The sequence below is a fragment of the Meles meles genome, chromosome 2 (genome assembly GCF_922984935.1).
Source record: "Meles meles chromosome 2, mMelMel3.1 paternal haplotype, whole genome shotgun sequence".
Classification (NCBI taxonomy): domain Eukaryota; kingdom Metazoa; phylum Chordata; class Mammalia; order Carnivora; family Mustelidae; genus Meles; species Meles meles.
Window position 1 is genome coordinate 178129519 of NC_060067.1, and position 12061 is coordinate 178141579.

The following is a 12061-nucleotide window of genomic DNA, read 5'->3' on the forward strand; positions in this document are numbered from 1 at the left end:
AGGGTGCCTCAGTGGGTTAAAACCTCTGCCTTCAGCTCAGGTCATGATCTCAGGGTCCTGGGATCCAGCCCCGCATTGGGCTCTCTGCTCAGTGGGGAGCCTGCTTCCCCCTCTCTCTCTGCCTGCCTCTCTTCCTTACTTGTGATTTCTCTCTCTGTCAAATAAATAAATAAAAATCTTTAAAAAAAAAAAAAAGACTAAGGGAAAGAAGGGGCCCCTGGGTGGCTCAGTTGGTTAAGCATCTGCTTTCTGCTCAGGTTGTGATCCTGGGATCCTGGGATTGAGTCCCAGGTAGGGCTCCCTGCTCAGCAGGAAATCTGTTTCTCCCTCTCCCTCTAGTTCCCCCCTGCTCATGTTCTCTCTCTCTCTTCTCTAAAATAAATCTTAAAAAAAAGGACTAAGGGAAAGAGGAACTGAAAAGAATTCTGCAATATATTGGTAGTGTATTTTACCTAACCTGGGCTCAACTGGCAATTTTAGTTAGAACTGCTCTAAGAATTTCTAAGGTTTGTAGGGCGTTTCTATGCTGTGCCCAGATCCTTTCCTAGGCATGGGTTATAGAGAGAGGACTGTCTTCCCACATTTGGGATGTTAGCACTGTAGCCTCCCTCCTCCCGGAACCTGACAACTGTTTCTGAAGACACAAGTACTTCTAGCGCTGCCACTGGCGGACATTTCTGATAAAAACCACCATTTCTATTAATCATACATTACAGTAATAAATAGGAATGACCAAAAATCAACTGGACAAAAGGCCAACAGCTGGCAACTTCAACGGGTGAACTTGGCCATGGAAGTAAATGAGATATTCTGTAAGCACTGTTTCCATTGGGAATACTCTGTGCCAGTCATTTCCCCCAGGAATGTCTTGTTCAATCAGAGCAGCCCATTTTAGAAAGGCATGCTACTTTCAGAGAACATGCTGAATTTTATTCAGCCGCGCTGTGTGCTCACAGCCCAGCTCATGATTCATGAACCTGCTGGAAGCGTGAGGAAAAAGGATGCTCAAAGCCAGGGAGCTGTGAGTTCCTCACATGTCATGTTCTATCTGTGCACAATAACCCAGGTTAACAGGCCTCCTTGTTAAAAGCAATGTGGGATCGTTTTTGTTAAGTAAACCCTCTCACACAAAATTAGAGAAGTCCATTTCAGATATTGGGCTATGAAGCAGCAATAAAGTGCAAAAATCCAATACATTTGTTTAAAAAGGGCAGCGGGGCACCAAGATAAGAGGCTAACTAAACAAGTTTTTCCTGACATTGCAAGTGTGCCTTCCCCATTTTGTACCCAGGGAATTCTTCCTGGAATCATGCATCCTGGAGTTTCAGCTTCAGCTGCTGACACAGACGAATGAAAGGACTTCAAAATAATAACAAGAAACACAATTCTCTGGCAGTAAAATGAATGTGTTAATACTTAAAAAAAAATAATAGGGGCACCTGGGTGCCTCAGTGGGTTAAGCCTCTGCCTTTGGCTCAGGTCATGATCTCAGGGTCCTGGGATCGAGCCCCGCATCAGGCACTCTGCTCAGCGGGGATCCTGCTTCCTCCTCTCTTTCTCTCTGCCTGCCTCTCTGCCTACTTGTGATCTCTGTCTGTCAAATAAATAAATAAAATCTTTAAATAATAATAATAATAAATTGAGAAAAGATGCGATGTGTTAACCCATCAGAGATGCAGCCCCGGATGACAGCACAACATGGGACCCCTGAGTTCCCTGACCTTGGCACTGAACATCAGACATGTGACAATGTACACATCCCGGCACCTACCTTGTGGTAGGTGTCTTTCCACACTGAGAGAAAACACCATGGCTCGTACTTTCAAGTGGAGGATGCTGCCAACCCTCTATGGAGTGTGTATTTGGGGCAGGTTTTATTTGGAGCAGGTTTTTTCCTGCTCAGTTTTCTTTCTATTTGTTCCCTTCCCATTCTGCCTTGGGACATCATTTAGTCATTCACTCATTTTTTTCCTCTTCACCTATTCTGGTAGACACTATACCTACTGGAGGGGGCAAGAGAAGAGACATCCAAAGACAATTAAAATAGGGACTCCTGGCTGGCTCCGTCGGTTAAGCATCCAATTCGATTCTTGGTTTCGGCTCAGGACGTGATCTCAAGGTCATGAGATGGAGCCCCTAGTCAAGGTCAGCACTCAGCTGGGAGTCTGCTTGTTCCTCTCTTTCTGTTCCGCCCCCAGGTCTCTCTATCTCGCATGCACACAAATAAATAAAATCTTTTTTAAAAAAAGAAAAAAAAAAACAAAGACAATTAAAGTTATAGTTCAAAGTCATGTAACTGCCATGTAGCCTTCTAGAACACACAATTTAACCACACAGCTATCTCCAAACAGAAGGCTGAAGCCTGGAGAAGACGGTTGTCCTGCAGGTTCTGGTCAAGAATAGACTCAAGAGTCAAAAATGTAACAAGTCAAGCAAACTCATATTCCAACCTTCCTTTCCCCTCATTAACATTACAAGATCCAGAGGTGTTTGACTTCCCTGGTTCTGGCACAACATCCAGAGCAAATTGTTGTGGGAAAGTAGGGTCTGATGCAGTTTCCATATGCAGACATGATGAGGGCCAGCAGGTATCTTTTTACACTAAAGCTACCCATTTTCTTCCCCGGCAAGGGCTAAATAATAAATGGACACAGCCAGAAGGATATCTGCATGCCAAAATTGGAGACTACAAGGGAATATGCACCTGTTTAGAGTACCAGAACCAAAAAAGGTTACCTGGCCTCTGGAACAAAAACCTAACAAACAGAATGTTAGTGTATGTATCTAGGGAGTAGCCTATGCTATCAAAGGAATTTATCTAAAAGTCTTTAATCATAATAAGCCACTTGTACAAATGCCAACTAGAAATCACTAAGTAAAGAAAGGAATGGCTCACTGAAAGGTAAAAACAAAATAAAAACCAATAACCATAAGTTTTCTTCCTAGTTTTTACTTTCTGGTCTCATTTCCCTTTTTCCTTCACTTGCCTTGACTTCTCCTCTGGAATAAGATATTATAAATTAATCTCTGTCACTAGGAGAAGGATGACAACTCTAGCAGATTCTTTAAGGCAGGACTTGAGTAACTATTACATGATTCCACTTGATGGTGTGCAAAGAGAAAATGCTAGTTTAACAAACAGAATTGTTTCCAATTTTCAAATAAAGCTTTGACTTTCATGGTCCAAATCCTACCATACCTGTTTCCTTTCTCCATCTTTATAGCCCAACCCCTAAAAACCCTATGAATTTATAATTTGCTGGATCTTAAGGCTCAGGCAGTAGATTTTTTTTTTTTTTAAGATTTTATTTTTTTGACAGAGAGATCACAAGTAGGCAGAGAGGCAGGCAGAGAGAGAGGGGGAAGCAGGCTCCCTGCTGAGCAGAGAGCCCGATGTGGGGCTCGAACCCAGGACTCTGAGATCATGACCCGAGCGGAAGGCAGAGGCTTAACCCACTGAGCCACCAAGGTGCCCCTCAGGCAGTAGATTTAAAAGCATTCATTAGTAAATGGCTGTCATGCATTTTGAAGGAGAAAAGATCTACTTTACATGTTAAGTAGTATTTTACTGAAAATAAAATTTAAGAGAGTACCATTTGCAATTTAATTCAACCACAGATTCCACTCATCTTGTCAGGTATAAGGATGACTTCATCCCGATTCAAGAACCAATTTCCCTGGAGATAGACAATCTAGTTCTAGAGTAGATTTGGGGAAATCTCTAGAAGACCATGATCATTATTATTACTTTGGTAAGAAACTAATCCAAACAGAAAATAAAGCTAGAACTCCTTTGATTCTCCTGCACTCAACCTACTGACAATATACTTCTCTGTTGAGAAGAGAAACCAAATATATATATATATATATACACATATATACACATACATATATATACACACAAATACATACATAACATACATAATATTTACACACTCTGGGTCTATGTTCCATTTCATTTACATGTATATGAATGAATATTATATATTTACAAATCCATATATGAATGAACTGTTTGTATATATGAATGAATGAATCAATATATCTTTACACACATGCATTATATATCACATATGTGAACATACATACATGTACGTGTTATGTGTGTATTTGAATGAACTGGCACATCCAACCAAAGTGTGTATGTGTGTGTTTGTGTGTGTGTGTAAACAGAACTGAAATATTTGGAAGTATTTTCTAATGCTTTTTAAGAAAAGATGACTTCTGACCAAGATGACCTCATAATTTTAACTTTTGTCTGCTCTATATATCTAGACATGAGACTGTGTAACAAATAGGAAACTGAAGAAATACAGCCTGCCTGGTTCAAAACCAAGATAAATATCTGTATGGATCGTCAACAAAACTGATAAATGGTGAGTGGGGCTAAATCCATGTACTTTCTGGGTCCTGGCTCTTGAAGCAGGCAGTGGAATATGGAAGACTGAATAATGCAATGTAATAGGGAACAAATGGCTCCACGACAAATGAGATGTCAGAGCCAGTTGCACAACTTAAAGAAGGAATTGGCATGGAATTCCCATGCACAAGGGAATTGCCTGAAAAACACTCAGCCAATCTAAGACTGTTATTTAGGGAAGCAAGAATTACAAAGACACAGCTTCTTCACTGGGAACTGTACCTAACCATACACTGGCTTAAGGGCTGAATGTGATACATACCATTAATACCACAACTAAGATGTCCTGAATGACTTTTATAAGACCTAGTTTTCCACTTAGGGCATTGGGTTTAGGTGAAGGTGGCCACAAATCTTCAGTTCAAAGAGTGGTAATCCCAGAAGGTGACAGATGATAGTGAGGAAAGGAGAGAAAAAGAACCCCCCCTCCCTTAAAATGAGCATACTGACCAGCATCCTAAAACACTAGCAGATAACATGATGTTAAAAAACACAGAAAAATATAATCAATGTTTGGACATCAAGTCACACTTTATAGAAGAAAAGCATCCTAGAATTTAAAATGTATATGGAGTGCTCCAAGTAATAAAGAACTACATTGATTACAAAATTATAGAAAAAGAATGATAACTGAATTCAAACAAACAAAATGTAATGAGTATTAGTAGGTATGAAAAAATATCAATCTAGAAACTTGATGTTACAGTAAAAAAACAGAAAAATAATAAAAACACAAGGCTCAAGGCTGGCAAAGATGGAAAGACAACTAGTCAATTTGAAAGTAATACTGAAGAGACATCAAATATAAAAAATATATACAAGTATAATTGAAAAATTTAAGTAAAATTAAAAGACTATGAGGCTAGATTAAGATACTCTGACAAACACCTAATAAGAGTTGCAGAAAATTATCATAAAGGAAATGGTGGAGAAATAACTTCTAAGGAAAGAGAAAATGAAAATATTCCAAGATTAAAGACATAAGTAATTATTTAGCTGAAAATTATACTCAAACTACTAAGTAAATACATAAAAAACATACGCACATATTAACACATCACAGTGATATGACAGAATACAAAACATTAAAATAACTACTAAAAATTATGAGATTTAAAAAAAATAAGTTATGAGATTTTTAAAAAATACATATTATGTAAAAAGAAACAGATTTAACATCAGCCATTATGGATGGCGAAAGACAATGGAATGATATCAGACTATTAGATTGAAATAAGTATCAGTGTAAAATGTAATTAATTTAATCTATAGTACAGAACATTTTAAATGATGTTTTATACACTAAAAGATTAAGGGACACAGATCAATACATCAATATGATTAATGTTTTTAGCAAGTTACATGAAAATATGGAAAATTTAATCACTGAACTAGAAATGTCAAAAATATCCATTAGAAATTCTAGATCTAAAGAATTTAGTAACTGAAATTCAAAATTTGTTGGATGGGTACCATAATAGACACAGAGGAAGAGATAATTGGTGATGTGAAAGAGAGATCAGAAGAAAATATCCAGAATGAAGCACTGAAAAATAAACAAAAATAAAAGGAGAAAAGAGCAAAAGAGACATATTACATTCTGGAAAAGCCTAATTTGGAATTTCAGTAGCAGAAGACAAGAACAAAGAAAGGGCAGGTGCAATATTGAAAAGATAATGCCTGAAAACTTTATTAAATCAATGGAATTTATTAAAATAAAGGTTCAGGGGCGCCTGGGTGACTCAGTGGGTTAAGGCCTCTGCCTTCGGCTCCGGTCATGATCCCAGGGTCCTGGGATCCAGCCCCACATCAGGATCTCTGCTCAGCAGGGAGCCTGCTTTCTCCTCTCTCTCTGGCCTGCTTCTCTGCCTACCTGTGATCTCCGTCTGTCAAATAAATAAATAAAATCTTTAAAAAAAAATAAAATAAAAAAATAAGGTTCAAAACTGTGAAAAAGCTGGAGCAGGATACAATATAAAACAATACCACATCAAGTAAACCTGTTGGAAGAAGTAGAAAAGCAGGACAAAACTAGTTTTTAGAAGGAAGCAGTAAAAACAAAGAAATGGCAGAGTAAGGATAATAATCATTGTTCCCGGGGCGCCTGGGTGGCTCAGTGGGTTAAAGCCTCTGCCTTCGGCTCAGGTCATGATCCCAGGGTCCTGGGATGGAGCCCCGCATCGGGCTCTCTGCTCAGCAGGGAGCCTGCTTCCCTTCCTCTCTCTCTGTCTGCCTCTCTGCCTACCTGTGATCTCTGTCTGTCAAATAAATAAATAAATAAATAATAATAATAATCATTGTTCCCCTCTCAACAAAATGGTGGAAGTTATTAAGACAGTGGAAGAGTGTCATCAAAAGAATTATAACAAATGTCAACTTAAATTCTATCCTCAGTGAAAATACCCTCCAAAATGCAAGAAAAGTGGGTGAACTTTTTTACACGAAAAAATTAATTTATCATCAGCAGATACCATATAATGGAAATACTAATAGGCAGTTCTTCAGGTGGAAGGAGAAGGATACCGTATGAAAGGACGAATATGAAAGTGGAGAAGAAAAGCAATAAATTTTAGTAAATTGAAAATCGATTGTAACAAACAATGAAATTATAATTTGTTTAAGATATGTGTACGTATATACATTTTAATAATGAGCAAAACTAATCCATGGTATTAAAAGTGAGGGATGAGGGAGAGTGTGATGAAACGAGAAGAGATACAGGAGAGTTTTTGGCTCCTGGTGTTGTCCTATTTCTTGATCTGGGTGATGGCTTCATGGCTGTGCTCACTTCAGGATAAATTAAGCTCCACAGTTATGATTTGTTCATTTTCCTACATGTAAATTACACTTCAGTAATGATTTTAGAAAAATTATGTCCAGGGCTCTGGGTGGCTCAGTTAAGCGTCTGAGTCTTGATTTCAGTGGGAGTTATGATCTCAGGGTTCTGAGATGGAGCCCCATGTGGGGCTCAGCACTAGATCTGGAGCCTGCTTAAGGTTCTCTCTCTCCCACTCCCTCTGTCCACTCCACCACCCATGCTCACTCTCTCTTTCTCTAAAAAAAAAAAAAAAAAAAAAAAATGCACAAACATTACAACGTTTTAAGTCAAAAAACAAACAGTAAAATAGTTACTAAAATAGCTAAAAATAGTTTCTAATAATGACATGCTTCTATATTTTGATAGATAAGAGCAGTTTGATAGATAAGAAAGGCAATTATTTAAAAGAGAAAATCCAATGGAAAATAAACACATGAAGTGATCAATCTCATTAGTAGTCTAGGAAAAGCCAATTTAATATAAAATGTTCCTCCAGGGGCGCCTGGGTGGCTCAGTGGGTTAAAGCCTCTGCCTTCGGCTCAGGTCATGATCCCAGAGTCCTGGGATCGAGCCCCACATCAGGCTCTCTGCTCTGCAGGGAGTCTGCTTCCTCCTCTCTCTCTGCCTGCCTCTCTGCCTAGTTGTGATTTCTCTCTGTCAAATAAATAAAAAATATTAAAAAAAAAATGTTCCTCCACTGTTCACCTATAACGTAAGATACAATACAAAAATGATGGTGTGAAAAAGAAATACTCACTCATATTTTACTAATGAGTATGAATTACCATAACCCTTTGGGAAACTTTTCTGAGAATATCTATTGTACTACAGCAACACTCTGATAAGTTTATCTTATAAACTTGAAAATATTTGTATATGATTTATATATACAAAGATTGTTAATTTTTGGTAAAGGCAAATAAAAACAAAACAATAACAAATTCTTTGTAAATCCTATGTGGATATTCATCCAGAGGAATAAAATGTGAATAAATTGCAACTCATCCATATTGTGAAATATTGTGTAACCCTTAAAAAAACCAGATGACACATTTGTACATATAGACCTGAGGAGATACCCAATATATCCAATTTAGGAAAGTAAGTCATGAGCCCTGTGGATTCTATTTTAATAAGAATAACAAAGCACCAAAAAAATTAAATATGTAAAGTATTTGTGTATTTTTATTAACAGAAAAATGTAGAAATAAAGTGGGAAAAATTTCAGTGGGAAGAGATTGCTAGCTTTATTTTTTGCATCCTTACATTATTCCACCAAATAAAATGAGCAGGTATTTCCTTTGAAATTCAAAATTTGATGAGGAAAATTTAAGAAAAAATTCCTTCCTAATTATAAAAGTAGCATAATTCACTGAAATATACAGTGTGTACAAGATAAATTCTATATGACTATAACTACAAAGCTCTAAATTAAAACAAATATATTATACATGTATGTGTGCATATGTGACTTATAAAATATATATTTAAAATATATACATTTACATATATATTTATATACGTGTAAAATATGACCAAGTAAGGATTTTTCAGGAATGCAAAGCAGTTCAATATTAGAGCATTGTTGGGAAAGGCAATTTGTTTCCTTTCGTGCATGCATCTTTCTACCCTGCCTGTCTGCTTAAGAGTGGCCTTGGGTCTGAAATAATTCCTTACAGAACACCAAGGAGTCCCCACAGCCTGTGCTGGACATACCTCCCCATCTGGGAGTATTTTTCCCCGTTCAGGGCTTGATGTGTGCTGCTTTGTTCTGCTTAAGGGCATGCATCATGTGACCCTCAGTCACGCCCCCAGCTTTCTGAATTTCAGACCCCATGGGGGAGGGGCCAGGACCCTTTGCTTGCAGAAGAAGGGTGCCTGAAGACCATCACTCTGTCACTTTGGGAGGAGACCCACTGGCTGTGCAGGCCTAACAGCCACTACTAAAGCTGATGTTGCTCTGTCTCTTCTGCTTGGAAGTAGACCTTGTTCCGTCTAAAATTTGTGTGACTCCTATGTTTCTTGCCACACCAAACCATGGACGGCGTTAACGTCCTGAGACTGCAGCTCCTGGTGGAGTGGGATTCCTCCCCTGAAGGTGCTAACAGCTGTCCCTTGCTGGGCAAAAATACTATAGTACTTGAATATGTGAAACTTGGCAGTCATCCCAAGAGATGAGAAAAAGACATTTGCTACATTTGGGGTATAGATTCTGACAAAAAGTTATTAACCTAAAAAGAAGAAGACACTCTTATGATTGACTATTCCAAACCCAGAGCCAAATTTATAAAGCAAAATATAGTCATTCTCGTTAAAACTGCGAATGAACTACAGTGCTCTCATCCTAATTTTTTTAACAAGGTTCAGGATGATTCAGCCACTGTAATGCACTACAGTTGGCCTTGGAAAAATGCCGGCGTCTGGGGCATAGATCTCCCACACAGTCAAAAGTCCGTGTGTAACTTTTGACTTCTCAAAACTTGCCTACCACTAGCCTACTGTTGACCAGAAACCTGATAACATAAACAGTAGATTAAAACATATTTTATGTGTCGTATGCATTATATATTGAACATTTACAATAAAGTAAGCTAGAGAAAAGAAAATGTTATTAAGAAAATCATAAGAAAGAGACAATACATTTACAGTCCTGTACTATATTTCCAATACCCTGCGTTTACATGGTCTGTTTACAAGGTGAATCGTCTGTCAGTACCTACATCAATATTGTCTTACATAATACAAAACAGTGTAGATGGCTATACATATTACTAACACTAGGCATAAAAATGAAAAGATAAGGTGAAAAAGAAATTCATATTTACTTGCAGATATAATGATTCATGTACTGATATGATCACCAAATGGCAGCTTTGTGTCATTGATATGATTGTTTCCTGGTAGCCTAGTCCATACACTAATGAATTAATCATTATAAAATTTCATGGAATACAGCACTGCAGTCATAGTCACAATACAGTATTAGAAAATTGTAATTTTTTAAAAGCACTTACCTATGATGATATGCTGATACATAGTTTCTCTGGTTATGTAAGAAAGAGACATATTGTCCAGTAATGCCATTCTTCAAAAGCAAAGTTATAATGTAGTAAAAAAAAAAACCCACATTATTAATTTGATATTAAATATTGTTCACCTGATGCCTATGTAAAGATAGGCTAAGCACTTCTTTTTTTTTTTTTTTTAAGATTTTATTTATTTGACAGAGAGACAGCAAGAGAGGGAACACAAGCAGGAGGAGTGGGAAGGGAGAAGCAAGCTTCCCACTGAGCAGAGCCTGATGTGAGGCTTGATCCCAGGACTCTGGGATCATGACCTGAGCAGAAGGCAGATGCTTAAGGACTGAGCCACCCAGGTGCCCCATGGCTAATTACTTCTGCATGAGCCTTGCATGCCATGTATTTTACGACGAATATTTAGGTGATGATGATGATGATGACACAAAATGTCTCCTCTAGTTTCTGCTTGTACGGTTATTAGATCTTCCTACAAAGACACTCACACATAAACAACAGGTAAGCTTTTTAACTGTAGCATCATCATTATTCACTATTCACTAAATGGAAGTGGTTCCTCATTGTTTCCACATTGAGCAGGCTGAGAAGGAGGAAGAGAAGAGGTTGGTCTTGCTCTCTCAGGGGTGGTAGAGGCAGAAAGGGAAGTGGGTAAGGCAGGACTCGGTGTTACATTTACGGAAATACACCCTAGCTTCTGTCTGGGTGTTTTGCTCTTTCATTTCTCTAAGAATATTTCTATATGGTACCAATCATTCTTCCATTTTCTTTAGTTTCAGTGCCCATATCATAGAAGGGTCCATGTTGTGAAAGAAGTCACCAACAGTCTTGAGTAATGAGAACCTTCCTGCCATGTGGCCTAATGTCAATTTGTTTTTGGGGGGATTTTGGGAGGGGGGGTTTGGCATTGCTTCCTTTATGTCTTCTTTGTCATCAGGAACTGGTTCAGAAGCACTCATCTCCATCAAGCTGTCTTTGGTTAATTCCTCTGGTGTGGTGTCTCTTAGCTCTTAAATCTCTCCAAGGTCAGTATCTTGAAACCCTTCATCTCCCACCTTTATGGCCATATCCACAATCTCTTTCATGATTTCCTTGACTGGTTCTTTTTTAAATCCTGTGAAGTCACATACAACATCTGGACATAGTTTTCTCCAGCAGGAATTTATAGTTTCAGGCTTGATGGCTTTCATGGCTTTTTTTTTCTTTTTTTTTTTTTTTAATAACAATGATGACATCTTTAATGCTGTGATCATTCTAGACTTTCATGATGTTCTCTTCATTGAGTTTCTCTTCCATAGGGTTGACAATCCATCTTTTCCCTAGAGTATTGTGTATAATAAGACTTAAATGTCCTCCTTCTGACCCCCAATCTAGTTGCTGAATTAGAGACATCGTGCTTTGGAGCAAGTGGATTACTTTGACACTTTTGCTGTTGAATTCATGGGATTCTCCTCCCCAAATAATGAATATCCCACCCCCTACTTAACAACTGTCAATAAAAGATAGAGATCTAAACCGTGGGCGCATCTGTCCCCTTAACTCCCCTGCTCTACTTGAGAGTATATTCTCACTTTAATAAACTTTCCTACTTGCAAAGCTCAACATGGTGTCTAGTCTGTCCTTGAATTCTTTCTTGCTAAGAGACCAAGAACCTCCAATATCCAGGGCTGGGTAGAGGCCTCAGGGCCTGGGGGTCTCCCCAGGTCCACCTGGCAATAAAGCATGTCTGTAAAATTATCAATCCATCCTTTGCTGGTATTAAATTTCCAGCTTTAGACACTTCACCTT